At 34.0% G+C, this 19,221-nt stretch overlaps 1 long non-coding RNA gene across 1 annotated transcript; it reads right to left on the reverse strand.

Moving 5' to 3' along the window:
• Positions 1-289: 289 nt before the first annotated feature.
• Positions 290-12,359, reverse strand: LOC119071343. The gene is made up of 3 exons (XR_005086614.1): positions 12,349-12,359; positions 8,062-8,065; positions 290-475 (listed from the first exon to the last, which is right to left on the reverse strand). It is a non-coding gene; the product is annotated as an uncharacterized LOC119071343 (long non-coding RNA).
• Positions 12,360-19,221: the final 6,862 nt, after the last annotated feature.

Genomic DNA, 19,221 nt, shown 5'->3' on the forward strand with positions numbered 1-19,221 from the left:
AGGCACCGGTACTTTGCCGAAAAGCATACATTAGGGCGATTTTTAAATACTAGATTTTAGTTTACTTTTGATGATATCTTTCCATCAGAATTCTTTTTCAAAAATGTACGACCGCAATTCCGACCACGAATGTGGCATAGCAGCTTTCAACAGAAAATAGATTTGGTTGCAGCAATTTGACCAGCTCTGAGAACAATGAGCAGTTTATGAAAATTTCAACTGCTCACTTTTCTCAAAGCTGATCAAACGACTACAACCAAAACTAATTTGTATTTAAAGCTAACAGATTCTTGGTTGGAATTGCGGTCATACAATTTTCAAAAAGGATTCTGATGAAAAGATATTAACAAAAATGACATACGAAATTCGAAAATGTAGGCTACAATTTTAGCTAAGTGTCGGTGCCTCTTAACGAGGCACCGATGCTTTTCTGAAAAGCATACATTTGGGCGTTATTTAAATACTAGATTTTAGTCTAGTTCTTTCAACAGAAAATAGATTTGGGTGCAGCAGTTTGACCAGCTCTGAGAAAACTGAGCAGTTTATGCAAATTTTTTTTAAACTGCTGACTTTTCTCAGAGCTGATGAAACGGCTACAACCAAAATTAATTTTTAAGTTAACACAATCGTTGTCGCTATTGCGGTCGTACATTTTTCTGGGAGACGGGTGGTGATGAAAAGATATCATCAAAAATGAAATGCGAGACACGCAAATGTAAGCTACAATTTTCATCAGAATCCTTTTTGGAAAATGGACGACCGCAATACCGACCACAAATGTGTTAGCTTTTAAAGCAAATTAGTTTTGGTTGTGATCGTTTGTCCAGCTCTATTTTCTTTTGAAAGCTAACACATTCGTGGTCGTTATTGCGGTCATATATTTTTGAAAATGAATTCTGGTGGAAAGATGTCATCAAAAGTAAACTAAAATCCAGCATTTGAAAACGTCTCTTTAGAGGCACCGGTGCTTAGCTAAAATTGTAGCCTACATTTGTGTGCCTCATATTTCATTTTTGATGATATCTTTCCATCAGAATCGTTTGTCAAAAATGTACGACCGCAATTCCGACCACGAATGTAGTAGCTTTCAACCAACGCACTTCAAGCAAAAGTGGTACTCTAAATAGGGTACTGAAACTTGACAGTGCTCCATAGACAATTTTACACTGTAAAAAGAGTGGGGATAAAATTTCATACAAAATAGTACTCTATTTGGCAGGTGTCATTAATAGCACTTTTGCTTGAAGTGCGTTGTTTCAACATAAAATACATTTGGTTGTTGTCGTTTGACCAGCTCTGAGAAACGTGAGCAGTTTATGAAAATTTCGTTAAAACCAAATGTATTTTCTGTTGAAAACTATTACATTCGTGGTCGGAATGGCGGTCGTACATTTTTCAAAAAGGATTCTTATGGAAAGATATCATCAAAAGTAAACTAAAATCCAGTATTTAAAAATCGCCCTAATGTATGCTTTTCATAAACAAGCATACATTTAGGCGTTTTTTAAATTTTAGTTTACTTTTGACGACGTCTTTTCACCAGAATCCTTTTTGAAAAGGCTCGCAATAAGTAACACGAATGTGTTAGCTTTCAACAGAAAATTGATTTTGTCTTAACAGTTTGACCAGCTCTGACAAAACTGAGCGGTTTATGAACATTTGGATAAACTGCTAACTTTTTTCAGAGCTGGTCAAAGAGCCACATAGTCAACCATATCTAATTTGAATTGAAAGCCATCACATTTGTGGTCGTTATTGAAGTCGTACATTTTTCTGATGGAAACGATATCATCGGAATTAAAATACGAAACGCAAAAATATATGCTGCAATTTTACACTAAAAAAAAATTCAACAACATACGTCCAGTATGTACGAAATGGCTGGTATACAGCTTCATTTCTGTCTTACTTTCTGTATATCGTACATGTCAGAAGTACAATCATATACTGCTCGTGACTATTGGTGTCACTCGTATGTTTATACGCCGAACATTAACGATATACATGTCAGACGTTGGAATATACATAACCTAAGTAAGGCAAAAATGAAGCTGTCTGCCAGCAATTTCATACATACTGGATGTATGTTGACGAAGTTTTTTTATCAGCGTAGGCAAGCATCCAATCCTCTTAGACTAATAAAGAGAATTGACCGCAAGGAAAAGAGGACGTGATCGCATGAAAAACAAAGTAAAACGTTTCATAAAATGATTAAAATTGAAAACTTGACTAGCAGATCCTAAAATTCTGTAAAATTTTGTAAAATTGTAAAAATAGTTCCTGAGACACTGGTATTTATACTTACGCCCTATGGCGAAAGATATTTACAGGAACTCTCTACTTGGCGTAGGTCATATTCATCTAAATCTTGGAAACATTTTAGTGAGAAAGAAAATTAATATTTTCAACGACATAACAATGATGTTCCAACACAACATAATACGAGAACCAACTCAACGAACGTTTAACTTTCCGTTCGACGAAATTATTTTTCTAATTTCCTCGAATACGACGATGTTTCCACTGAAATTAATTTTCACAAAACAAAATGAATGCGAAGTCATTTTTTTTAAACCACTCTCTTCTCTCTGCTGCAGAATTGTTTAACAGATGTACAAGCGCATTAAGATGACGAATTCAAAGAATTTCGTTCGGTATAATTGATTTTGTCTTCAAGGATTTTAGGTCTGTGTGTAAATTGTGTGTAATTTGAATTTATTCACTAAGCAAACACTGTGAGCGTGAAAATTTTTGAATCAATTATAATGCTTCGTATTATATACACTTTCGATGCGAGGACAGCCGCCAATTAATCGTCGTGATTGAGACATGTATCACATTAGAAAATGCTAAAATGTATTAATAGAGCGTCTAGACGAAAATAATAATATTTTTAGCACGCTATTCTCAATTATGGTTATCGATATTCGGATTTGATTTGATGTGTAACAATATAATAGATCCGACGATTCATATTTTACCATGATAAAACAGCTTGCCATTTCGGGCGAAATGAGATGCTACATTTCAATCAACCAAATCAATGTTAATGCGTAAATTTGAGTAAATAAATGTGGTAACAGTCTGTTAATGAGAGCATGTGGCTGAAACACATTTGTAAGATTTAGTTGAACATTAAAAATTGATGATTGAAAGTCTACCACGTGCCGGAAAATTTAATGGATCTAATGCAAACTATCCTTGCCTTGTTTCACTACATGTGGGCTACGTGTAATTAACTTTACATAATCATCAACCCTTACCAATCGATATGAATATCGGAGAGTCGTGCTATGAACCTTCATCAAAATCCGTTTTTTCTCCCATCCAAACCGTTTTCGAACCACTGAATTCGCTCAAAGAACTTACCGCCTACGGTAATTAAATAAGTAGCGGAGTCTCGGCTAGGATATAAATGCAGAATGGCTATTCACAGCATCATTCATTCAATATATTTTTGATAAATCATTTTAAAATTCCATGATATTCTTATTGGCTTTCACTCTACAAATTTGATGGTAGTTAGTTGGAAGGCATATACCTCTTTTATAGAAGTTTCATTGTAACATTTTCTCTTTTCCGATGAAAGTATCAAATACAGAATCGAGCCAGGCAAATATGGAATTTTAATGATTTCCTCTATTTTCGTAATATTCACAGTCGTCTGTTATCGATAACGACGACAACACTGAGGGATATGCTCATAGGATAGTGTTCTCTTATACGGTAAGACTAATTTGGTGCCAAACACTAGACGACTGTACTGTCATAGTACACTGACAAAAAAGGTTTTTGAGGTGTACCTGGGATATGTATGATATACTTCGGTTATGTATAGTATACGTCGGGCGGTCTGGACTAACATTTGTAAACATTTTTGTTAAAATTTGTGAAACTTTGAAAATTGTTCCTATACCTAATACAGTCACTCCTTTGTTGAACCTTCCCCCATCTCTAGAAAGCGGACGTCGTCTTTGAATGACGCCTCAGTTACTAATTGGTTTCAAATAGTTGAAATTTGTCAGTGTTGTGCAGAATTCTTCCAAAAGATCACATGGAAACATTCTCTTAACAAGTATTGATGCACCTGCGGCACAACATGCTCAACTTACTAAAAAAGGATAATAAAGAGGGATTCTTTTGAAAAAACAGATTGCCAAAATCGGACGCATTTTCTAGTGGAATCTTTAATATGTGCCTAGATAGCTATTGGTTCCAAGAAGCCAAAACCACTTTCAAAAAAATTCGTCGTTGCTGGTGTGGGTAGTGAGAAGCGACCGAAAACATGCACTTTTCATGTAAGATCGTGTGGTTTGTCATTAGAAAGGCAATTGCATGAAGGGAAATTGGGTCTGATTGGGTTTAAAATTCATCAACACTGAGTTATGAGGAGTAGCAGTGGAAAGTAGTAGTAAAAATGTGATTACTTCGGCGAACTTCTAACGGTTCCTGTGCATCCGAAAAGCAACGAAAACACGATATCACCTAATTTCTACTGGTTTTACCTTTAACATGCATTGGTATCGTTTCGACGAATGTGGTTTTAAAGTGTTAATTTGAAGTCTACTTCCGCTACTCGAAGTCAGTGTTCATCATTGACGGGCAAAGCATTTTTGCTGTAAATTAGCCCAAAACTTAATTTTTGTCTCTTGCGGTTTTCAAATAAAATAAAATGAAAAATCACATTTTTAATTGTGTGTGTGACAGCTTCGTGTACAGATAGTAAAAAGGGACTCTTAACGTCAAAAGTATAACGTGTACCTCTATGTATATTCCTGAGAGACTTTTAAACAGAAATGTTTTGATCATCAATGTTCAAGTTACGTAAATGAATTACGCAAAAAGCTTGCGTACGAAGTGCGGCTACTCTTCAATTTAGATCGTTTTGCGTGATGAGCCAGTGCCGTAATGCTAAAATTGGGAATTTTCGACACTTTAACAATTTTTGTGAAACCATAACAACTCTAAAAACAGAAATCGTGTCGAATTTCACTTTTCTCTTCCTGTAACAACCAGTTTCTGATTTACCAGATTTACAATGATTTACCAACGATTTTTTTAAAATTTTACCCCCTCGATATATACTCAATGCGAAAATTTTTCGCCAGCTAAGCACACTCATGCTTGTCTGTTATTCGCCTCTGCCATAAAACTAAACTTTTAAATTAATGCTTCTGTTTGTTGCACTTTTAATTCAATAATTTCAGCAAAATTTTTGTGTTTGTCGTATGAGCAGTGCACTTTATGGGCGAATACATTAATTTCTAATAAAAATGGAAAATAATAAAATTAAAGTGCAACATAATTTTACCGAAGTTGAAATGCATTGCAGCGTACATTTATAAAGTTTCGTAAAGTTAATGTCGCAATACTCCAAAGTTTTTTTTCTGTTTTCATTTGAAAATTGAAAACTAATCTTTTGCGACATCGAATCTACCGTTTGCGAACACTTTCATACCAGGTGTTTGTACAACAATGCGCAGCAGCAAAAATATTTGAAACATTGACTCGATTCTACTCTGGCTAAAAGCAGATAATCAAAATTGGCACAGGTATATATTATACGTATCACAAAGAAATCATTGTGTTTCTAGCAGTTACAGCATGAATTTTGTGTTATAATATACGTAGAATATTGTATATAGAAAGAGGGAACTCATTACAGTTAAACTTTACAACCTTTTTTTCTCTCCCTTTTATCCGAATATGAACTGTGTCGTTCTCAAACTCCAATAAAATAAAAGCTATTCAGTTGATTTATAATCACACAAATTGCCACTATTACGTTTAATATCGAAGAACGTGGAAGTCACTTTTCAAATAACACAAACGCGCGCTTATTGTTCTGACCTTAATCTCCTGTGCACAATAATTTATCCGAGGCAAATGTCTGTGATACCATCTCTCACACTGTTTACGAATTATTATTATTATTATGGCTTTTCTTACAACCGTCGAAGAAAAACACGTATTTTCCGGTGAGGCTTTATCAATGGAAGCGTTGCCACGCCACATTGTTTCTTCGGTGCGAATAAAAGGCACCTTTCTTTCTATTCTTCAACCTTCGGTTTGGTTTTTTTTTCTCTGTAAAAGGAAAATGTGAAGAAATAAAAAAGTGTTGCGATATATAAATTTTGATTGAAAATCCCTTGGAATATCTGTATTTATGTACATTTTCCCAGTCCCCATCTAGTTTCAGAGTAATTTTCTCATTCGTCTCTCTTTTCTTGAACGCACTTGGCTGTTTTATGTATAGTGTGTTGTGTATAATAATAATGTTAGACACAAACAAAGTGTAGCAGAAATTAATGATATATAAAAAGTTAATTACAAAACTTTCGAAAGCGTAAAGTGTTTAAAAATTAATTTCAAAATTGCTGTCTCGTTAATAAATTTTTAATGAAAAGTAAAAGCACAAAACTTTGTTAAAGATGTGATTTCAAGTTTTCATTTTTATGTTTACGTTAAACGCCCTCATATTTATTATATATACTCGAAATATAGCACAACATAAAACATTGCATCGCATAACTTCCAACGTTAACGGGAAAAACTTACGTTTTTACAGCCCACACGTATTACAGAATATAATATGGTGTTTACGGTGTTTATCATCGGTGATTATGGGTCACACTCGTCGATGTTGTGATATATAAAAAAATTGCTGAGAGGAAGATAGCTTGACAAAGTCGTGCTACCACTTATCTTCATTATCTTCCCTTCCGTTTCTCGGTTAAATGTTCTACGATTTCAGGTCGGGTTAAATTTCTTCGGCCAATTAAAGTCATAACATGGAGATATGTTTGCTGATTTAGGAGTTGTTGTGGTTTGTAATTGATTCCACGAAAATTTCGTTTAACAAATGAAAAACTAGATTTTTATTTTCTGAATTTTAGTTAGGCATGCAGCAACAATGAAATACTATAAAAAGGCCTAGATTTTCAATTGTTAAACAAATTTACGAACCACAACAAATCCAAATCATAAAACATGTAAAATTTAACTTTTGTCTCCATACAGAAAGCGATTCCACGAGATTGTTAAAACTTTAAGCCATACTTCAGAAATGGACAAGCAAACAATGACAACAAATTTATCAACTAGCGCGTAAATAGCTTCCTGCTTCCCGCATCTATCATAATTTCCAACTTCGATAGCCTTTAGATTATAAGTGAAATTCCAGTTGGTCTAAAAAAAACACATTTGACAGTTTTTTAAGTGTTTCCAAAATATGATATTTTGGCACAATGAGATCACTCAGCGAATTCAAATTTAGCGCTAAAATATCATATACATAAACTGTTGATTGTGACAACAGCCGGATCTAAAAGGTCCGTTAAATATTAAGTAAAATTGGCAGTCTTACAAAAAAATTTTCTCATCCATTCAAGAATGAGAGATACTCAGCTCGAAGTATATAATATATCCCCAGGGTCTGGGAAATACGAGCAGAGTCAAAGATCCTTTTTTTTAAAGAAAAGATCCCTTCGGATATGTCATTAAATTTTCATTAAAGTTTTCAGATAAGCTTGAAACCTCTTTAACTCGATGACTATCAAGTTTCAGTTTAATTCAGGTCCGGTCAAAAATTATATCTCGTTCAGTTAAAAAAACATTCATCCAAGTAAATTAGACGCGTTCCAAGTTCTAAGTTCTGATTTATTCAGTAAATACATAGAAGCAGAACGCCCGCGAAAAATTACTGATTTCAGACTTCCATCTTAGACGAAAATATATGGAGAAAATTTTGAAAATGTATGAAGCGTACGTTTTTGTCAAATCCCCCCTTCCCCCGGTAAAGCATGCTTAAAACTAAAAACTATGTGTCGTCGGATTAAGGCTAATTAATTTCTTTTCGGTACCATTTGCTAACTAGCAAAGAAGGCTCCCTCCATAGCATGCCGAAGAAAAGCTGTTAGCAGCGGATGTATTAAAAACTAAGTTGTAAACGTTCGCCGCATTTTGGTCCTTAAATACTAGACTATCACTAAGTTTTATGATTCAAAGAAGTAGTATATCAGAAGGGTCATCTGAGGAAATCAAATAGTCCTCTTATGTCACTTACCTTCTCAGCAATTCATTTAATCAAGCTGTTTACTCCCTTCCCACAATGTGTTAACTTATGAACAATTTATGTCAACCTTACTCACCAGCTGGACCAACCGAGGTATTTCTTGAATGAAAAAATCATTATGGGTTGTATTTCTCTGTTGTGAGCCACCTGAATATACCAACTGTAGAAGAAGCAGCAATTATTTTCACTCGATGAGTGGGCTATTAAAAGTTTGTTTTTGCTTGGCATATTCGGAAAACAACTTTTTACCAAAGATGAGTGGATGAATGGACACTTGAAATACCAAAAAAGTAAGAAGTTTTGAAAGTAATGCTTTGATCGCACTGGACCTACACTTATTTATAACTGTGAAACGCTCATTTATTAATGTTATTTTTGGTTAAAAGTTATAGAGTAAAAGTAGAGGAAAAGTTTTTCCAGACAATTAGTGACTGAATGAACGTTAGTATAAGACGGTCAATGAATTATTAATACCATCCAAAAATAATCCATTAGATTCAATTTTCAATTGATGTGTTAGAAAAGAAATTCGAGGATGTCTATTTTAGAAGTTATTTTTAGCCAATGAATTTGAGAGATGGCGATTTTGATTAAATCAACGACTTATTGATAACTTTTTATATAATTCCGTGGCGGAAATGAACTCTTTCTTGCCGCTTTCTAATGTTATATCTATCTAAGATATTCAAATCCACCATGGAGTCATGCTTTCATAAAGTAAAACCAAATTTAGTGCTATTTCAAAGGGTGAAGGATGGTCGGATAAAAACGCTTCGCACATTTTCGATATTATTCGTCCTGCAACTCATTCTCACCTTGTGAATAACCTCATATTAACATCTAATCACTCGGTCACAAATAATTATAATTATTTTTTTATTAGTCTGAGTTGCTGTTTGACTATCGTCCTTCGGCTCGGTGTTTTACGGTCGAAGGTGGGAGTCATTTTTCCTTATCACCTAACGAATACTACCCATGACTTACGTGTTAACCATTATTGGCTTGACAATTCAACATTTATGGCCATGAAATGACATACCACCAGCCAACGCACTACAAGCATGAGTGGTACTCTAAATAGAGTACTGAACCTTGACAGTGTGTCACGTCACATAACTGTAAAACGCTGTAAAAAAACCATTTCATACGAAATGCTACTATATTTGGCAGCTGTCAACTATGATCACTTTTGCTTCAAGTGCACCATCTCACTTTTAAATAATTTTAATAACTTCCAATACGATAAAAACAAACAATTCTAAATGAACTCTCGTTGCCACGATTTAGTTTGCATAAAAACACAGAAAGAAATGAGTCAATACGATTTGATTCAAAATTCGTTTGAAGTGAAAACTTTTAATTGAAACAATTATTCTGGAAAATTAACGCTGGAGATAGCTAGACGTTCGATGAACAATGAAAATTTCTGCATTCGGAATTGAGTTTTATGATACTAAATGGTTGAGGGTACCTGTTCAATTTTAATTTTAGCATAAAAATAATAAAAATTGTGTGATTGTAGCGTCATCAATAATTGTTTTTACATTTTTAGCCCCGTACGAAGTACTGGGGGCTTATAAGATTAATATGCCGTTTGTAACACGTCGAATTGGAATCAGACAGTAAGGGCAAAGCATTTGGTTATGTTCATAGATGACGAATCCGCAATAAAAAAAATGTCCGTCCGTCCGTCCGTTTCGACGTTTCGACGTTTTTGAGAGATTTTGAAAATTCACTTATAACTCACTGACATATAACTTATAAATTTCACTTTATATGTAGCCGACTTATAACTTACGACTTATAACCACCTAATTTATAACTGATACCTGACTGACTTATAACTTATAATTTCGAAGTTATAAGTTGACTTATAAGTTAAATGTCATTTGCGCAAACTGTCTATTCTACACCAATTCCTGTTGTCTGTCATCTGGATTTAGAGTTTAATGTTTTTTTTTTTGTTTGTCTACCTATAGGAGCACAGCCAAAAAGTCCTATTGACTTGAAGCTTGCATCTTAGTGCTACATAGACTTTTCGTATGTATTTTAACAATAAATGAAATGAGATGTTGGTACAAACACGCAAAAAATTAGAAATGTCGTCAGTCGTCAAAAAAGGAAATTGAAATGTCTGCTCATTCAATATAACTTTGTAGTGTCACTGTGATTTACAGCCTGTTAATTATAAGTAACACTACTAGCTACTCATCTCCCATCGACAACGGCAAGAAGAATAAGGGATGAACTCTGACTAGTGTTACCTTTTGTAGCGAAATAAGTTATAAAAATATTGAAGTAATAGATTTTCAATCAAACACAAATGAAGTAACAAATTTATTGATTTTGTTGCGAAACGCTTGTCGTTTCTAAATCATCTTGTACTGCTCAGCGGGGGAGCATAAGGCAAGGCACCAACAAATTGTCTCCATCGCACACGATTCAGCGCCTAGGCTTTCACTTCGCTCCAAATCTTTCTTTGGTCCTTGGCTTTTTCGGCGATTGCCCTTTTCCACGTAATCTTTGGACGACCCCTCTTCCTATTTCCCTGTGGATTCCAATCTAGTGCAATGCTATGACTTCACTTGGTCTTCGTAGAGTGTGTCCGATCCAATTCCATTTTCTTCTCCTGATCATTAATGCCATGTTCTCAACACCTGTTATACATATGCACAATAAATCTTCGTTTGACGTTCGGCCAAAAAATCTTCAAGATTCGTCTTAAACATTTGAACTTAAATCTGTTTCTGTTTCTGAATCGGTTCTAAATACAGTGGCCGACTTTCAATTTTGTGCATTATTTTGATGTGTATGTTTCGCATGGAAAGTATGTTTCGGAAGGAAAGCATATTTCGTATGGAAAGCATATTTCGGGAAACATGTTTCGCATGGAAAACATATTTCGCATGGGAAACATATCTTGAGTCGACAACAGATTTTCTAATTTATTGAACGTCATAAAGTGTTATATGAATAGCATTAAATTCTTTTATTTGAATCTACCTTTTAGTCTCTTTATGCCCATGGCATTCATGTCATCAAACTTCTAATTGGTTCTAACTTTTCGTTTGACTTCCGATGATTAAACAACTCGTGGTAGTCAAAAGTTTTGGAGAGCATTTGTTACATAACACAGATTTAGGCATTGAAACAGAGAGTTTTTGAATTTTGGATTTCTCTTACTCGTAGATTTTTCTACGGAACAGTCTCAGCATCTAACTTACTTTAATAAGACTATATTCTACGTCGAAAATTATTTTAGTTTCTAAATAATCTAAAGATTTGCATTATATAATTAATGTATCAAATTCGGATAGAAACAAATGTTCGCACGATGTTAGTTATACATTCGACTCATATGAGGCTGTCTTTAGTTGTGTTGTTGACGATAATAAACAAACCACTTTTGTCATTTTTATCTACTACTGATTATAAAATTAACTTAATTTGTTTACATGGACCAGCTGGTCGAACAGCTGAATCAAAATAGTGCACAAAATTGAAAGTCCGTCACTGTAGTTGAATAAAAATCAAATTTTGGCTGAATATCATAGCGACTAGACTGAGTCTAGTCTCCACACATTCAAGCTTTAAACGCACAATTTCCTTATAAAGAAAATACTTACTCGTAACAAAATGAGGTTTCACGCGCGCTTCAAATCATGTGAATGGCTCTTAAAAGCTTTCATATGATATTGGCATTTCAAAGATAATTCTCTGGGAATTCGTAGACTTCTTAAATTTATTGAAATACGATAGGAATCTTGAGATGCTTTTGCCAAGTTAATTTTTTATTTACATTTTTGGTGCTCTACGAGATAAAAAAAAACTTGTTTTTTTTTTAAGAAACAAGACAAATTTGAAAATGGGAAATATCAAATTTCATCCTTTTTCAACTGCGAAAGACGATTTCAGTATTTTGTTTGCTCTGCCAATTTGACATTGAATATCCCATTTAGCTATCAGCACGAAACGAGTTAATGAAGAGATCGATTTCAGATTCATAAAATTCATCCAAATAGCCTAACAGGTTTCCATTTTTTATTCTCAAATATCTCTAAAGTTAACAATTTCATCAATGTCGTTCATTAAACCGTTTATAACTGTAATTATGACGACAAAGTCCATCTGACCATCGGCATACAGGCATTTATCATTCTAACAACCGAGAAAAAAAAGAAGAATATGTTCGCTGAATACGAAAAAAATCCACGCTCTTGAGTTTGTACACCATACAATACCACACCACACACAAACACCAAACGAACGTTCACTTTTGATGATAAAGTGTTATTTTTATAGATGAATTCGTTGGTAATAAATAAGAATTATAAATGTCAAATGGCCTTAACACGGCACATACGAGCCATTTTTTGATGTATGTTCATATAACTCTGAATATTACAACTGAATATAACATCATCTGGTGAATATAAAAAAAAATTATACTCCCAAAGCCGATATTAGAGCTATGATCATTCATTTTATTATTTCTATTTCGGTGTGAATGAGCGTTATATAGTTTATAAACATGTTATGTTATACAACCGAACATACACACGTATTACGCATTCTGGCCAAGTTTCTGCATTTGGGCTTTTATGTATAAGGGGGGGTATTAGATATTATTATGAAAAGGACACCATGGCAAAAGCTGAAATATGTACTTTCGCCTACCGTTAAAAAAAAACCGGAGAAACGAAGAGAGACAGAAAAAAACAAGAAGATAAATTGCTTAGAAATTCACGATGAATTTTAAACGAACGGGTCTTTTGTGTCAAGATCGTGTTTGAGCATTCCTTACGACTCTGCAGAAATGAATATTAAAAATGTTCTCGAAATTGACGTACGTCTATCACATTCAATCAAAGAAATTTAAAAAAATAAATTTGAAATAAGAGTTCATCGAATGTGTATCAATCTGAGGAAGAGTTAAATGAGAGAAGTGCTAAAGCTTGTGTATTAAAGGGGACATTCATTCGAATCGAATGTTCCATTCACCATTCGTCGTTGCCATAAATTCATTTATTTAATTTTTTTTAACCAGACTGGATCCAGAGTGCAGGTATACGTGTAATTCCATGAAAAGCTACTCTCCCTCTTCTTCATTTCTGTTCAAGGATTATGGACAGTTCTATAGTTACTTTTACGAAAGCTTAAATTTTTTGGGACACGTTTTGAAGAAAACCTAATACCGACTCCACTAAAAAGAGTTGTTCGAAATATCGGCCATCCTTTCCAGAACAGGAGAAATTTGTCTAAATATTGTAGTTTCGGAAATATTCGACTTGAAAGGTTTTCATATAAATAGTTTTTCCGGCTAGAAAAACAATTTTCCATTTTACTGATTTTTTTTGTTACACATGGAACAATGAAAAATCTTTAAAAGAACTTTAGACAACTACCTAACAAGGAATTAAAAGATGAAAAGTAGAGTTTTCGTGTGAATTTTGTTGATCCGAGGCGTAGTCGAGGTTATAGGGTTATAGGTGCGAATCCACTTTTTTTCATCACATGGACCTGTACTACCAGGACCTTTTTTTGACAGTTTTAATTTTGCAATATTTCCCTAAACATTCTGAACTTTTTTGGAACCTTTTCGGAATTCTTCAGAGAAATGATAAGCGCGGTCCTCCACGGCCGTGAGGCGCCGTGCTTATCATTTCTCTGGAATTCTTACAATTAAATTTCTTCGGAATTCTTCAGAGAAATGATAAGCGCGGTCCCTCACGGCCTTGAGGCGCCGTGCTTATCATTTCTCTGGAATTCTTAGAAAAATTTATTTCTCAAAAATAGGTCCTGCTTACCTCCGCGAAAATTTCAGCTTAATTTAGTTCAATATAAGAAAGGTTTACGTACTTCTCCGAATTTAAGAAGCAAAACCATATTCTTAGTTGTTGTAATTTTGTAGATTTAATTCAAACTGCAATAGCAAAATAAAATCACCCGCCTTCCGGCAGACAAACTTCGCTCAAGGTTGATTTTTTTTACCTTCGTCCTTTGTTGTCCAAACTATTTCACGCATCTCAGCAATGTATTTCTTAGCTTGAGCTATTTTATTCTGTTAAAATTGCAATTAATTTTTAATGAAACAAAAGATTTTACGTTGTATTTTGTGCCCGCCGGTTGGGTGCCGAAAAGCGCACTTATAATAAGTTGCGAGCAGACGAGTTTTCGCTGAAGACAGACTAATTGCTAGTTGATGAATTCAAATATTGCGAAATAACTACACTATATAATGTCTGTGTACTTTGTAATAAGTAAGGTAATTACGAAATACTAAATATTCTATCCGTTCTTGTTATTTAATTTCACCATGCTTTTGTTCTCAGGCTATAACTGCCTTCATCAGGAAATTGTATACTTGTGAGCGATACTTTTTTTTCCCGTTTTGTTTTATTTTTCCCTTTTTTCGGTTGATTTGTTCTTTTTTTTTGCACAATTCTCCGTATCTATATCATGGAAACCATATAATGGTTAAAGTACAGAAAACATTTCGAAACAATTTGCGGTGTAGTTACATTTTTGGAAAAATTTTCACATTTGGTGATTTCCCAGTGTTTGTTAAATTATGTTCGAACTTATCCGAGAGTAAAGGGTTTGTTCATGAAATACGTCCGTTTTGATATAAATGTACATGTCATAAGTACCAAATGATTCTTCAAACTCTTAAGAACATAAATGACTGCGGGTGGAACTTGTAAAATTTATTAAAGAGCACAAAAAAAGAGTTTCTTACGTGACTTTGTTAGTTGCATCTAACTAACCATCTTTACTAAAAAAATTTATAAAAATAAGGAAAAACAATCCCACACAATTTATCCCACACAATGTTGTCATGGAAATATAATAAGGCCTCAGGTAGAGTCAGATCCAAAATTAACTTTTATATCTTAGATACATATTTCGATATTTATTTTCTCGTTCAGTATTCTGTCAGCCGAAATGAAATCTCTGTATCAAAACAAGGGACTATTTTTGTGAAAATATTTTCCCAGAATTTCCTAAATCTGTCCTTGTTTTTCCGAATTTTCCTGAGTTTGTAAAATTTTAGAAAATCAATGAAAATCTGGCAAAATGATGGAAAATCTTTCCCCAACAAATTTTTGGCAGAAATAGTCCCTGAGTCAAAGCCCACACAAATCTGTGGAAAACTAACTTAATTAACTTAATTACTCTGCAATCAGTGAAGTGAGAGTGATTGAAATAAAAACGCTGAAACGAACTTACTTGGAATTTCCATTCCAACTTGGATAAGTTAAATAGACTGATTGTACATGATTAAACGGACACAATCATTTTTCTTATTATTTGTGCACCAATATTTAATGATTTAGGTAAAACTACTCCAGTCAATATCAATATAACGTATTATTTAATTTAACATTATGAAGTAGTAGATTTTCATTATTCTGTTACGGACTCATTTTCGTTGAAGACATAAGGTGAAATCAATAGGTATGGGAATGGATTTTGTACTCATCATGCATGGAGTACTGTTTTTGGGGAAACGTTATCGCAGATTTTATTACATTTTCCAAATTTTGGTTGTTTTTTTTGAAAAGTAAGGAAAATTTGAGAAAATTTAGGAAAATATGGGAAATCGATTTTCCTAAAAGAGGCTATGGAAAAAGTGATTATTACCGGAATTCAACTAAGTGTTCATTAGAGGCCAAACGTATAAAGCGTAAGCTTTCGTCAGACTTCCCTCCCCCAGTAGAGCGTGCGTATTTTGTGAATAGCACATTACTTCATAATATTGCTTATTGGTTTTTGTATTTGAGTTTAGTAACTACAGTCGTCATTTGGATCACTGAAAACTCGCAATATAATCACAACATACCCCACCCCTACCCACAAAAAGATTTTCCATTCGAATCGACCACAATCCACAATGTAATCAAATATCGTGGAACGAAAATGACCTTTACATCGAATGGACAACACACAAACTATTGACTTCAAAACGGTTTTGTTTTTCTAATGCTTCCATTAATGTTTGGTGACAACCTCAACAAACACAGGGATATGTGAGACAGGTTATGTGCTACATTATACATCTTGCACTCTGAACACACTCAGCTTCCAGCTGAAACTTGAACAAAATTGGATTTTCTGTATTTACCCATTGACAATATAATATGTTCTCGTAACGACAGAGTATACACACAATCCGTACACAAGTTAAAGATATCTTCTACGATGTAACTTGGCTGCTCGGTAAATGTTACCATTTACTATTACCATGACATAACACAATTTAAGAACCGTGCAGAGTCTAACTCAACGTAAAATTGTTTGTATGTGACAAGATTTATTATTGCATGCAGTGGGAGGGAGCTCGAGTAGAACGAGAGACAGAGAAAGCAGAGAAAAAAGAAGAAAACTTTAAAATGCCAAAAATGTAGACCGTCAAAAATGGGGTTTAAATGATCGCTGAACCGTATGGTTTGTGTATATTATACACAACCATTAAGCATAGAAATTCTGAGTTATTTTTCTTTACATTGAATGCTCGTACATGTGAGTTGATGTTGCTTGCTGGAATGGAATTTAGCCCAAGATGAGTGGAAAGATTAATTAAAATAAACATTTTCTAGGTTATTCGAAATTATTTTTTCCCTTCAACAATTCTCATTAAAGGTTTAAAATGCATTCCAATTCGCTGTTTGAACTGAAGTGGCACATTTTATTTTAAAAAAAATAATCCGAATTACAAGTTTTTTTTCGTCAGACGAGAAGCACTACTCACTCCAACGTGCACATTTAGTTGGTTAAATTTCACTGTCGTTGGAAATCTTTGCCGTTACAAATCGTTGTTATTTCTTACACTATTGCGATACAATGAGAGTGTAAAACAGGTATAGTCTATTGTCCGCCCGGAGGACATAAAAATTTGATTTTCGTACTTAAACGCACTCATTTTCATATTATTTTGACATAAAATGTGAGTGCGTTTAAGACGAATTCGCCGATCGACCATACCTGTTCTAGACTTTCATTGTTGCGCCATACTTCCATCGTACAACTTGAGGATGTGAAGTGAAAAAAAACTCTTTAATCCTTTACTCTACAAGTTTTATTGAAATTAGGAGCTTTATGTCCTCTGAATGTATATTAATAAATATTTTCCCGTCGGCCGGATAAATTCAACTGGCAGTTGTTAAATTCATGAGTTAATGATGGGAATACAGCTAATGTTTTGCCTGAAATATGTGTCTTCTGATGCTACAAGGAGAATCAATAGTATGTACAATGTGCGACTGTAACCCTTTAGAAACGGCTAATCGTTTGCTATCGACAGTAACGACAAAAATGAGCGATGACAAATAAAGAAACAGGTATTTTCACAACGCAGGCGAGAAAATAGTTATTTGCTATTCTCCGCTGACACTTATGAAGCCTTTGTTGTGAAAAAAGTTGTTTTTAGCTCGGGAAAGAAGTTGCAAACCTGCCACACTCTGGCCACAAACAACACCTTCGAAATGTAATTTCCATTTTTTCACCCTCTGTGAACAAATAACTATTATTTACAAAGGGAAGAAAATCACTTTATTACACATTTTTTAAAACAAAAACAAAAGTCCGTGAAGAAAACTTCTATTTTCTCTTCTGGCAAAATAATAGGGAAGAAAATAGCTCTTTTCTACATCAAACTGTCACTGTCATCAAAAAGTCATCTCCTAACACGGGCTGGACACTCTATGAATAGCAGCATTTAAAAAATGAAGAATATAGTGAATAGTGTCAGGCTCGTGTCTCCTAATGGCGTTTTGAGTGGAGAAAATAATCTTAGCCACAACAAACTTATAAAAATCGTTTTCACAACAAAGCGTCTGTGAGTATCAACTCAGCTGAAGCAACTTCTTATCAAAAACGCTGTTCGGGTGACTTGCGGATCTCGCTACGCTCTAACCACAATCAACACCATCGTAATGAAATTTTCCTGGCGAACAAATAACTATTTTTTCAAACATTATGCGACACATCAACAAAAGAAGCTTCTTTTTGTTTACCATGTCACTTAAAATTTTTTGTAAGCCCTACGAGGGTTGACTAGTCACTAGTGTATATGTCAGCCGTGATGCATCGAGGAAAATCCAATGTCCAAATGAATGACGTAAAACCAAATGACGAATGAAATTTAAAAATAAATTTTTTGTTGACAAGTCAGAAGTATTTTATCAGAAGATCTTCCGGCAAATATTTTATTTTTCAAATGGACTCTTCATTTTTACACCAATAGTTATTTGTTCAACGAGTGAAGAAAAGTTGAAGAATCATAAAACTTACTGACATATTTCTGGCCAAGACATTCTTAAAATCGATTTTTCACCATGAAGCAGTGATGGCTCACTTTTGGTCAAATGGAGAAAAATGTAGATCTGGTTGTGGCCTACATTTTTCTCCATTTGACCAAAAATGAGCCATTATGGCTTCATGGTGAAAAATCAATTTTAAGAATGTCTTGGCCAGAAATATGTCAGTAAGTTATATGATTCTTTCAGCTGCCAAAGTTTCAGCTGAGTTGAGAAAATGACTATTTTGTAGATTGCGTTGTGAAAATTGGATTTTCTACACTGATTATTCCCTCAAAAACAAAAGTCTTTGAACCAAATTTAACTGTATAAGATCAATCTCCAACCTCGATCCGATCAGAGTAATCTAAAATAGAATACACAAATGCTCATAAAAATTAACTACGATAACGGAGTCTCGCCTTCGACTCGAATACTGCAATGATTGGTAATTTGCTGTTTACATGAGCACTACGCTTGTGCTCATAATTCGTACAAATTTCCCTTTGCCATGCAATTTCCTTTTTCTCTTCGGTAAAAAGTTATGACATCTTTCATACGCCTGCAGATAAAATAATTTCCGTAATTTCAACAAGGCTCAAAGCTCTCAGGTATATATCACACTGTATATCAATCAATTTATGATATATTCAATGAAAACTTTATCAATCATCATCATGCAATCATTAATTAAATAATTTTCATTGTAAAAATTGAATTACAGTTTGGATACGAGGCAAAAAATACAGTACGAATATTATATTTAATTAAAAAAAAGTTTCTTCGAAAAGGCTTTTGTTTTACTGTTAAATAATTGGAATCAAAAATACAATTAAATTTCAAAAATGA

Source organism: Bradysia coprophila, chromosome II (genome assembly GCF_014529535.1).
Source record: "Bradysia coprophila strain Holo2 chromosome II, BU_Bcop_v1, whole genome shotgun sequence".
Lineage (NCBI taxonomy): Eukaryota > Metazoa > Arthropoda > Insecta > Diptera > Sciaridae > Bradysia > Bradysia coprophila.